Genomic DNA, 9,102 nt, shown 5'->3' with positions numbered 1-9,102 from the left:
TGCCATGAGCGCGACCAATGCATCAAATAGATCTGATAGAACTTGAGCCGGCGGGCGTACAGAGCCTCCTGCCCTGGCAGCCGTCGCTGCTACTGAACCGGAGGTCATTGGCGCAGCGGTCGAAGAATGAAGTGTTGCTTGTGTGCCAGCCATGAATATTCCAACTCGGTTGGGTAGATCAGAGGGGTCCGGAATACTGTCGCCATCGGAACAACCCCCAATCCGGCCGTCTTGTAGCTGATATAGAGATTCAGTTTCTCCGGTTGATGACTCATCGTCGGAACAAACGACAGTCTCGCCGCAGGATTCTGATCCATCCTCATAACTTCCTCCGTGGATGACTCCCACGAAGGCATGTCTCACGGCCGGTTTAACCCGGGCGGATCGCGCACGCAGAGCCGTTTCGACGAGGTCGGTGTAGATGTCCGGCTTAGGGCCCGGTTCACCGATCTTGCTGATGAAAACGTGTATGCCACCAAAGGGGACCCGGTACCCATACTCAACTGAGCCGGCCTCGGGGCCCCAGCCCGCGTCATTGATGTAGAGCTTGCCGCGACGACTCTTAGTTATCCGGCCCACAACGTAGCCCTTGAGTCCTTCAAAGCGGCCCTCCAAGAACTTGAAACCATCGTGCGATAGCCCCACGGTGGGCGCCAACTGTCGTGGTTTTGTCATGGCAGATGTCCTAGAGAAAGGACTTAGTCGTGGAGCCATCACAACTAGACGTAGGCTTTTACCTTCATTGAAGGGGCCGAACTAGTATAAACTCTCTTGCGTCCCTGTGTCCGCTTTAACCCCTTCAAGCTAACCCGTTGCGATGGCTCCACGACTAAGTCCTTTCTCTAGGACATCTGCCATGACAAAACCACGATAGCAGGTACTTTTCTTGCAAGCTCTTTTTTAGTGGGGGCGCGCTAGCGCACTCACTAGGTGTAGCCCCCGAGATTCGGGCCAATCTGCATAGCAGTTGGGTTGAATCTTATAGTGGTACTTTGTTTCTGAGTCTCTCTTCTGCAGCCGAGGTGCTGTCTTGGAGGACCCGGCTGATTCGGGCTGGCTTCCACTACGACCGACTCGTTGCCGATGCCGATCGGCTTGGAGCCGAGGTGGAGAGGGCGAGGGCAGAGGCGACGGGGGCCCGACGGGCGCTCGATGAAGCCAGCCGGCTGCAGGAGCTGCTGGAGGGCGACAAGGGCTGCCTCGAGGCCGAGGTGGAGCGCCTCAAGGCGGAGGCCGCCAAGGTCATGGAGGCGTAGCAGGCCCTTCCCGAGGCGGACCAGCAACACGGCAAGCTGGCCGAGGACAAGGGGCAGCTCCAGGCCGAGGTGGGGCACCTGAAGGCGCTGGTGGCCATGGCGGAGGAGACTCGGCGCCACGAGGAGGCCGTGAAGGCGGCCGAGGACAAGGACGCCGAGTTGAAGGCGACCCTTGCCAAAGTTGCCAATCTGGAGAAGACGCTCCAGGAGCGTGACCGCACCATTGGTCGGGAGTGGCACGGTACGTTGCTCGAAGCACAACACCTGAAAGAGTCCTTTTGCAGTAAGTGATTTCCTTTGGTTTCATCGTTGCCGGGTTGGGACTCCGGCTTCTTGTTTTTGGTGACTTTTCTTTTGACTTGCTTTTCTTTCCAACAGGGGCCTTCCCGAAGATGCACCGGCTGGTGGAGGAGGCGGTCCGCTTTCAGCGCGACCCGCAGGGGATCGTCGGCTCCGAGACTGACCCGCCGGTGGCCTAGACCTTCCTGGAGATCGTGGCCGCCGCCGAGGCTTGTCTGCGAGCTTTGAGCGAGCAAATGGGGTGGCTGGCGCGGCGATGATGGTGGCCCTCTGGCTGGGCGCCGTCGCGCCGAACAGCTTCACGTGGCTGGCGCGGTGGTCGGAGGCGGCCCCGAACCGTCTTCATGATTGGTGGGTTTCTGCCGCCTGTGCCGGCGCCAAGATGGCGCTCAGGTTCGCGGTGTCTTGGCATCCGGACTGGCGCTAGATGCGTTGATGGGCCAGTGAGCCGGCTTAGAGAGCCAGCTACAGGTAGAGGCCAGACGGATCGCCACCCGGGCCAGCTACATCACCGTGTTCTCCTTCCATGACGAGTTCCAGCCGGAGTGGGCGGAGGATGGCGGAGTCGTGTCTGCTGACGACTACGGCCTGCTTCTAGACGACCCGGAGGGCGGCTCTGAGGAGACGGGCGTCTACCGCGATGTGGACGCTGGGGAGGAGGATACCGGCACCTCAGCAGACCCGGGAGCTACGCGATCCGGCGGCGGGAATGCCTGATTTTGAACTTAGTAAAAATTCCTGTTAGGTAGCAGGTCCACCCACCCACCGGGGGTTAACTCGGTGTAATGAATTCTGGCCTTGGGCCTGTTTCTGAATTTGTGATGTAAGAGCCTTGTGAATGTTTGCGCTTTTGCTTTTCGTTCTTTCGAGCCATTTTCCTGCATTCTTCCCTCCTAAGCTTCTCCCCCGCGAGTCTAACGGCCGAGGCTCCGGTCCGTGACAAGGGGTTCAACCTTTGAAGAGAGCATGCAGTACTTAGGCTTTCGCAATGTTGAGCGCGAGCGAAACACCCATTGGGTTGGCTGGCGACAATCCGGGTGGGTCGGGTTGGCGAGCAGCCGGTTGCTCGGCAACTTAGAGTAGCGAGGCCGGGTCAAGCAACCCGGCGGTATGTAGAGACTTTGTGAATGCCTGTGCTCTTGCTTTTCATCTTTGGAGCCATTTTCTCGTGACTTTTCCCCCTTTGGGTTCCCCCCCCCCCCCCCCCGCGCGAGTCTGATGGCCGAGGCTCCAGTCTGTGACAAGGGGTTCGGCCTTTGGGAGGAGCGTGTGATACTTAGGCTTTTGAAACATTGAGCGCGAGCGAAACACCCACTAGGCCGGCTGGTGGCAATCCGGCAGGGCTGGGTTGGCGAACAACCGGTCATATAGTAACTTTAAAGTGGCGGGGCCGGGTTGGGCGACTCGGCGGTTCTTGACTAAGTGCTCATGGCGCGCTGGTGCTTTGGTCTCATGTGCTTGCCAGCCAACAGCCGAAGTCGGTTCTGCGGCTTAGGGAGAAATGAGAGACCGTGGCGACCAGTGCGTCAGGAGCCGCTAAGGGAAACGACGGGTGGCCAAGGCGGGCCGCCCCCGAGCGAGTCGATACGGTGGTCGGGTTGGTTTGAGAGGAAAGTAACATGCAAATGTAGGAGACACGATAGCTTGGTCGGAAAGGGCAGCCCCCGAGCGTTGTTCGGGGATCCCATAGTTTTCAGATGATTACAAAAGGCAGCGATACATACGTGCGTACGGCTAACTGTAAAATGGGCGGAGGAGCTCTGCATTCCATGGCCGGATTGTTTCTTCGCCGGCGGTGTCCCTCTTGCGCTTGTTTGACTTGCGGGCGTCGATGAGATAGTACGCGTTGCGATCACACAAGGCCTTGCTGATGATGAAGGGGCCCTCCCATGGGGAGGACAAATTGTGTTGGCCGGTCTGGTCCTAGACGAGCCGGAGGACGAGGTCTCCCTCCTGGAAAGCGAGGGGCTTGATCTTCTTGCTGTGGTAATGCCTCAGGCCTTGGTGGTAGATGGTTGAGCGACTGAGCACTAGGAATGTGCTTCTTCGAGCAGGTCGACTCCGTCTTCGTGGGCTTCCTTGGCTTCGGCTTCCATGTACATCGTGACGCACGGCGAGTCGAACTCGACCTCGGTCGGGATGACGGCTTATGCTCCATAGACGAGGAAGAATGGGGTGAACCCGGCCGACCGGTTTGGCATGGTGTGGAGACTCCAGAGGACGACTGGCAACTCATCGAGCCAGCTGCCGGGCGAACGGATGAGCGGTTCGACAAGTCATGGCTTGATGCCGGATAGGATGAGGCCGTTGGCCCACTCGACCTGACCATTGGACTGCGGGTGTGCAACGGAAGCCAGGTCAAGGCGGATGCCGGAGACGGAGCAGTACTGCGCGAGCGCGCCCTTGGCAAAGTTGGTGCCGTTGTCCGTGATGATGTTGTTCAACATGCTGTAGCGCACCGCGATGTCCTTGATGAATCGGACGGCCGTCGGGCCGTCCAGCTTCTTGATCGGCCTTGCTTCGATCCATTTGGTGAACTTGTCCACCGCCACCAGCAAATGCGTCATGTCGCCTCGTGCAGTCTTTAAGGGCCCCACCAGGTCGAGTCCCCAGACCGTGAAGGGCCAGGCGATCGGGATGGTCCGGAGTGCCGACACCGGCTGGTGGCTCTGCTTGCTGAAGCGATGGCATCCCTTGCACTTGAGGACGAGCGACTCTGCGTCTTCGAGGGCCATGGGCCAGTAGAAACCATGGCGGAAAGCCTTGGCCACCAGGGACTGCGAGGCGGTGTGGTGCCCGCAGTCGCCCTGGTGTATGTCGAGGAGGATCTCAATGCCCTTGTCCTGCTCGACGCAGCGTTGGAATACGCCGGTGGAGCTACGCTTGACGAGCTCGTTGTTGATGATGCTGTATGCGGACGCTCGGTGCTGCACTTGCCGAGCTTCGGTCTCGTCCATGGGGAGGACCCCGTACTCCAGGAACTCCGAGATGGGCAGGGCCCAGGATGGCGCCGTTACCACGACGAAGATGGCCACTATTTCGGGTTCTGGGGCGGTAGCCCCCGAGCCGGGTTCAGCAGCCCTCGGGTCGGGTTCGGCAGTCCCTGAGCCAGGTTCGACAGTCCCCGGGCCGAGTTGACGCGCGGCCGGGTCGGGTGGAGCAGTCCCCGGGCCGGGTTGAGGCGCGGCCCGGTCGCCCGGCACGTGGATGGACTTGGAGTCCGGAGACGGCTTGACGAAGGGCTTGTGCAGATGCTCGAGGGAGACGCCGGACAAAATGGACTGCCGAGACGAGGCGATCTTGCTGAGCATGTCGGCTGCCTCGTTCTCCGCGCGTGGGACGTGGAGGAACTCATAGCCCTCGAAGAATCCGGACATCTTCTGGATGTGGAAAAGGTAGCTTGCCATGTTGGAGTCGTGGGTGTCCCACTCGCCAGAGCACTGCTGCACCACCAGGTCCAAGTCGCCATATCACAGGATGCGCTGGATGCCGAGTTCTTTGGCAAGCCGGAGGCCATGCACAAGGGCTTCGTATTCGGCGACGTTGTTGGAGGCGGCGAAGTGGATCTACAGTGCGTACTTGAGTCGGTCGCCCTTGGGGGAGGACAACATGATGCTGGCCCCTAGGCCGAGTCGCATCTTCGAGCCGTCGAAGTGCATGCGCCAATGCGTCAAGTCCGGTGGCGGCGGCAGGTGATGTCTACTACACAACCTTCTTCTTGTCGACGTTGTTGGTTGATACGTCCATTTTGCATCATGCTTTTATATCAATATTTATTGCATTATGGGCTGTTATTACATGTTATGTCACAATACTTATGCCTATTCTCTCTTATTTTACAAGGTTTACATAAGGAGGGAGAATGCCGGCAGCTGGAATTCTGGGCTAGAAAAGGAGCAAATATTAGAGACCTATTCTGCACAACTCCAAAAGTCCTAAAACTCCACAAAAGTTATTTTTGGAAATAATAAAAAATATTGAGCGGAAGAAGTACGTCAGAGGGGCCCCACCTGGCCACGAGGGTGGGGGGCGCGCCCTACCCCCCAGGGTGCGCCCCCAGCCTCGTGGGCCCCCTGTTGGCTCTCCGGTGGCCATCTTCTGCTATATGAAGTCTTTCATCAAGGAAAAAATCAGAAGCAACCTTTTGGGACGAGACTCCGCCGCCACGAGGCGGAACCTTGGCGGAACCAATCTAGGGCTCCGGCAGAGCTGTTCTACCGGGGACACTTCCCTCCGGGAGGGGGAGATCATCGCCATCGTCATCACCAATGCTCCTCTCACCAGGAGAGGGCAATCTCCATCAACATCTTCACCAGCACCATCTCCTCTCAAAACCCTAGTTCATCTCTTGTATCCAATTCTTGTCTCCAAGTCCGGGATTGGTACTAGTAGTTTGCTAGTAGTGTTAATTACTCCTTGTAGTTGATGCTAGTTGGTTTATTTGGTGGAAGATCATATGTTCAGATCCTTTATGCATATTAATACCCCTCTGATTATGAACATGAATATGCTTTGTGAGTAGTTACGTTTGTTCCTGATGACATGGGAGAAGTCTTGCTATTAGTAGTCATGTGAATTTGGTATTCGTTCGATATTTTGATGAGATATTTGTTGTCTAGCCTCTAGCACTACAAAAAAAAGACACATCCGTGACATTTTGGGCCGAACGAATTTTTTTCTGTCATACATATGACACTTCTATGACGATAATTGTGACAAAACCCGGTATCATCATAGATGTGGTGGGCTCCTACTTCTATGACAAAAAATCATGACAGAAAATGGGCTTTTCGTCCTGGGTGGGCCAGAGACGCAGCTGCGTGACATTCTTTGGGCCGTCCATGATGGAAAAAACCGTGGTAGAAGCAAGGGGGAGGAAAAAGTTCGGGGAGTTCCCGGTTACGGTGGGAGGTCGGGGGTCGAGCGATGCGCGTTTCTCTCATACACGTACGTGGGTGTGTGCGAGGCATTGGCTCTAACTGAACCCGAGCGAGGCATTGGGCTCTAACTGAACCCGAGCGATTGCACTGCAGGCTACGCGTTACTGAACCCGAGCGATCGATCGATGGCTGTTAACTAAACCCGATCGAGCGATTCCTTGGCTACTGCTGCTAACTGAAGCCGATCGATGGGATGAACAGTGAGCAGTGGCATTGCCTCTGGATGAACAGGACCCCGTGGTGTGGTGGAGGGCTGGATGAACAGTAGAAGGTGGAGGGGTGCCCGTGGAGGGGTGGATGAACAGGACCCCGTGGTGTGGAGGGCAGGATGAACATTAGACGGTGGAGGGGTGCCCGTGGAGGGGTGGTTGAACAGGACCCCGTGGTGTGGAGGGCTGGATGAACAATAGATGGTGGAGGGGTGGTTGAACAGTAGCCGGTGGAGTAGCGCGCGGTGGGGGCTGGATGAACAGGAGCCTATGGAGGCTGGAGGAGGTCGACGGTGGATGAACAGTAGCTCGTGGAGACTGGAGGGGGTCGACGATGGAGATGAACAGTATCCTGTGGAGTCCCGTTTTGCGGTACGCCACACCCCTCCCGATGAACAAGACCCCCGTTTCGACCGTAGCGCTCCAACACAAGTCCGTTTCCTCCGTTTTGCGGTACGCCACACCCCTCCCGATCAACAAGACCCCCGTTCGACCGTAGGAGGTCCGTTTCCTCCGTTTTATGGTACGCCACACCCCTCCCGATCAACAAGACCCCCGTTTCGACTGTAGGAGGTCCGTTTCTCCGTTTTGCGGTACGCCACACCCCTCCTGATCAACAGGACTCCCGTTTCGACCGTAGGAGGTCTGTTTCCTCCGTTGTGCGGTACGCCAGGCCTCGTTTCCATCGCCTCTTCCGTCCAAGCCCTCCCGATGAACACGACCACGCATTCCGTTCCGACCCATGAACACGACGACGATGCTGTTTCTCCGTTCCGACCCAGCCATGTACACGAGCCCTCGCTGTACGTATGCGCGAGTTGGCGTTCGAGACCCCGCCCATATGTACACATACGTGGCCGTATTTTCTTTCTTGCACCCTGGCCGCTGTACATACGTGTACATGCTACGTGCGTGCCTCTACGACAACACGTGCGCGCCTCTACATCGACCAGTATGTACGTACACGTTCGCGACCAGAATGACAATGCTACGTACGCTTCGACCAGGTGGGTCCCGACTGTCAGGCACTTCCTTGCCTACGAAGATGTAGCTGGTGGGTCCCAACAGTCAGGGGGCGAATCATTTTTTTGCCCGGACGCACTTCCTTGCGTGCGAAGATGTAGCTGGTGGGTCCCAGCAGTCAGGGGGGCGAATCATTTTGTTTGCCCGGACGCACTTCCTTGCGTTCGAAGGTGTAGCTGGTGGGTCCCAACAGTCAGGGGGGAAACGTTTTTTTCACGAAATATGGTGGCCCGTCCAGTGGGTCCCTGCTGTCAGGTGGAGGAATCATTATTTTCCGCATAATAAGGAGGCACTTCCTTGCTGCCGCCGTGGACCCAGCTGTCAGCCTCTCCACGTATAGTCCACGTCCGATGGAAGTCGTTCCTTGACCACGTTGACCACGCCGCGCCGAGAGCACCAGGGCGGTGAACGACAGCGAGGCCTAGGAAGGGGACGACGGGGAGCCGGGGAAGACGCGGCAGTGGAAGCCCCCGCGCGCGCGGAGAGGAGTATGATGGTTCACTGGTTCGGCTGCGGTGTGAGGCTGCCGTCGCCGCAGGGCCTGGCCAGCGGTGGGAATAGTAGGGGGCGGTGAGGCCTCTGCGGCAGCACAGCCGGCCACGGGAGGCAGGAGCATGCGGCACGACCGGTGCTGCCTTGGGCGGCTGGAGCAAGAAGACCAGAGGTTGAAGAAGCACTACGGCCGTTGGATGGACATCGTATGGTCAGTGGAGCTAGAATCGTTCATATTGACTAAAGTTGACAAAGGCCCCCATCCCAGTCAACTTAGTAGGCCCACAAGTCGGCCTCCCACCATGGTGGGTCCCGGCTAGCAGGGGAATTATTCATTTTTTGTGCGTAATAAGGAGGCACTTCCGGTGGGTCCGAGCTGACAGCGGGGGACCGTTTTTTTCGGGAAATACACTGGCCCGTCCGGTGGGTCCGAGCAATCAGGGGGAAACGTTTTTTTCACAAAATAAGGTGGCCCGTCTGGTGGGTCCCTGCTGTAAGGTGGAGGAATAATTATTTTGCGCGTAATAAGGAGGAACTTCCTTGCGGCCGCCTGGACCCAGCTGTCAGCCTCTCCACGTACAGTACTCTTCCGATGAAAGTCGGTCGTTGACCACATTGACCACGCCGCACCGAGAGCACTAGGGCGGTGGTCTGGACGACAGCGAGGCCTAGGAAGGGGACGACACGGAGCCGGGGAAGACGCAGCAGTGGAAGCCTGCGCGGAGAGGAGTATGATGGTTCGCTGGTTTGGCTGCGGTGTGAGGCTGCCGTCGCCGCAGAATAACAGGGGGTGTGGGTGAGTAGAGGGATGGCCTGGCCAGCGGTGGGAGTAGTAGGGGGCGGTGAGGCCTCCGCCGCATCGCAGCCGGCCACGGGAGGCAG

Source organism: Triticum aestivum, chromosome 7A (genome assembly GCF_018294505.1).
Source record: "Triticum aestivum cultivar Chinese Spring chromosome 7A, IWGSC CS RefSeq v2.1, whole genome shotgun sequence".
Lineage (NCBI taxonomy): Eukaryota > Viridiplantae > Streptophyta > Magnoliopsida > Poales > Poaceae > Triticum > Triticum aestivum.
The sequence above is the reverse complement of the archived record's forward strand: the minus strand, read 5'-3'. Positions refer to the sequence as shown.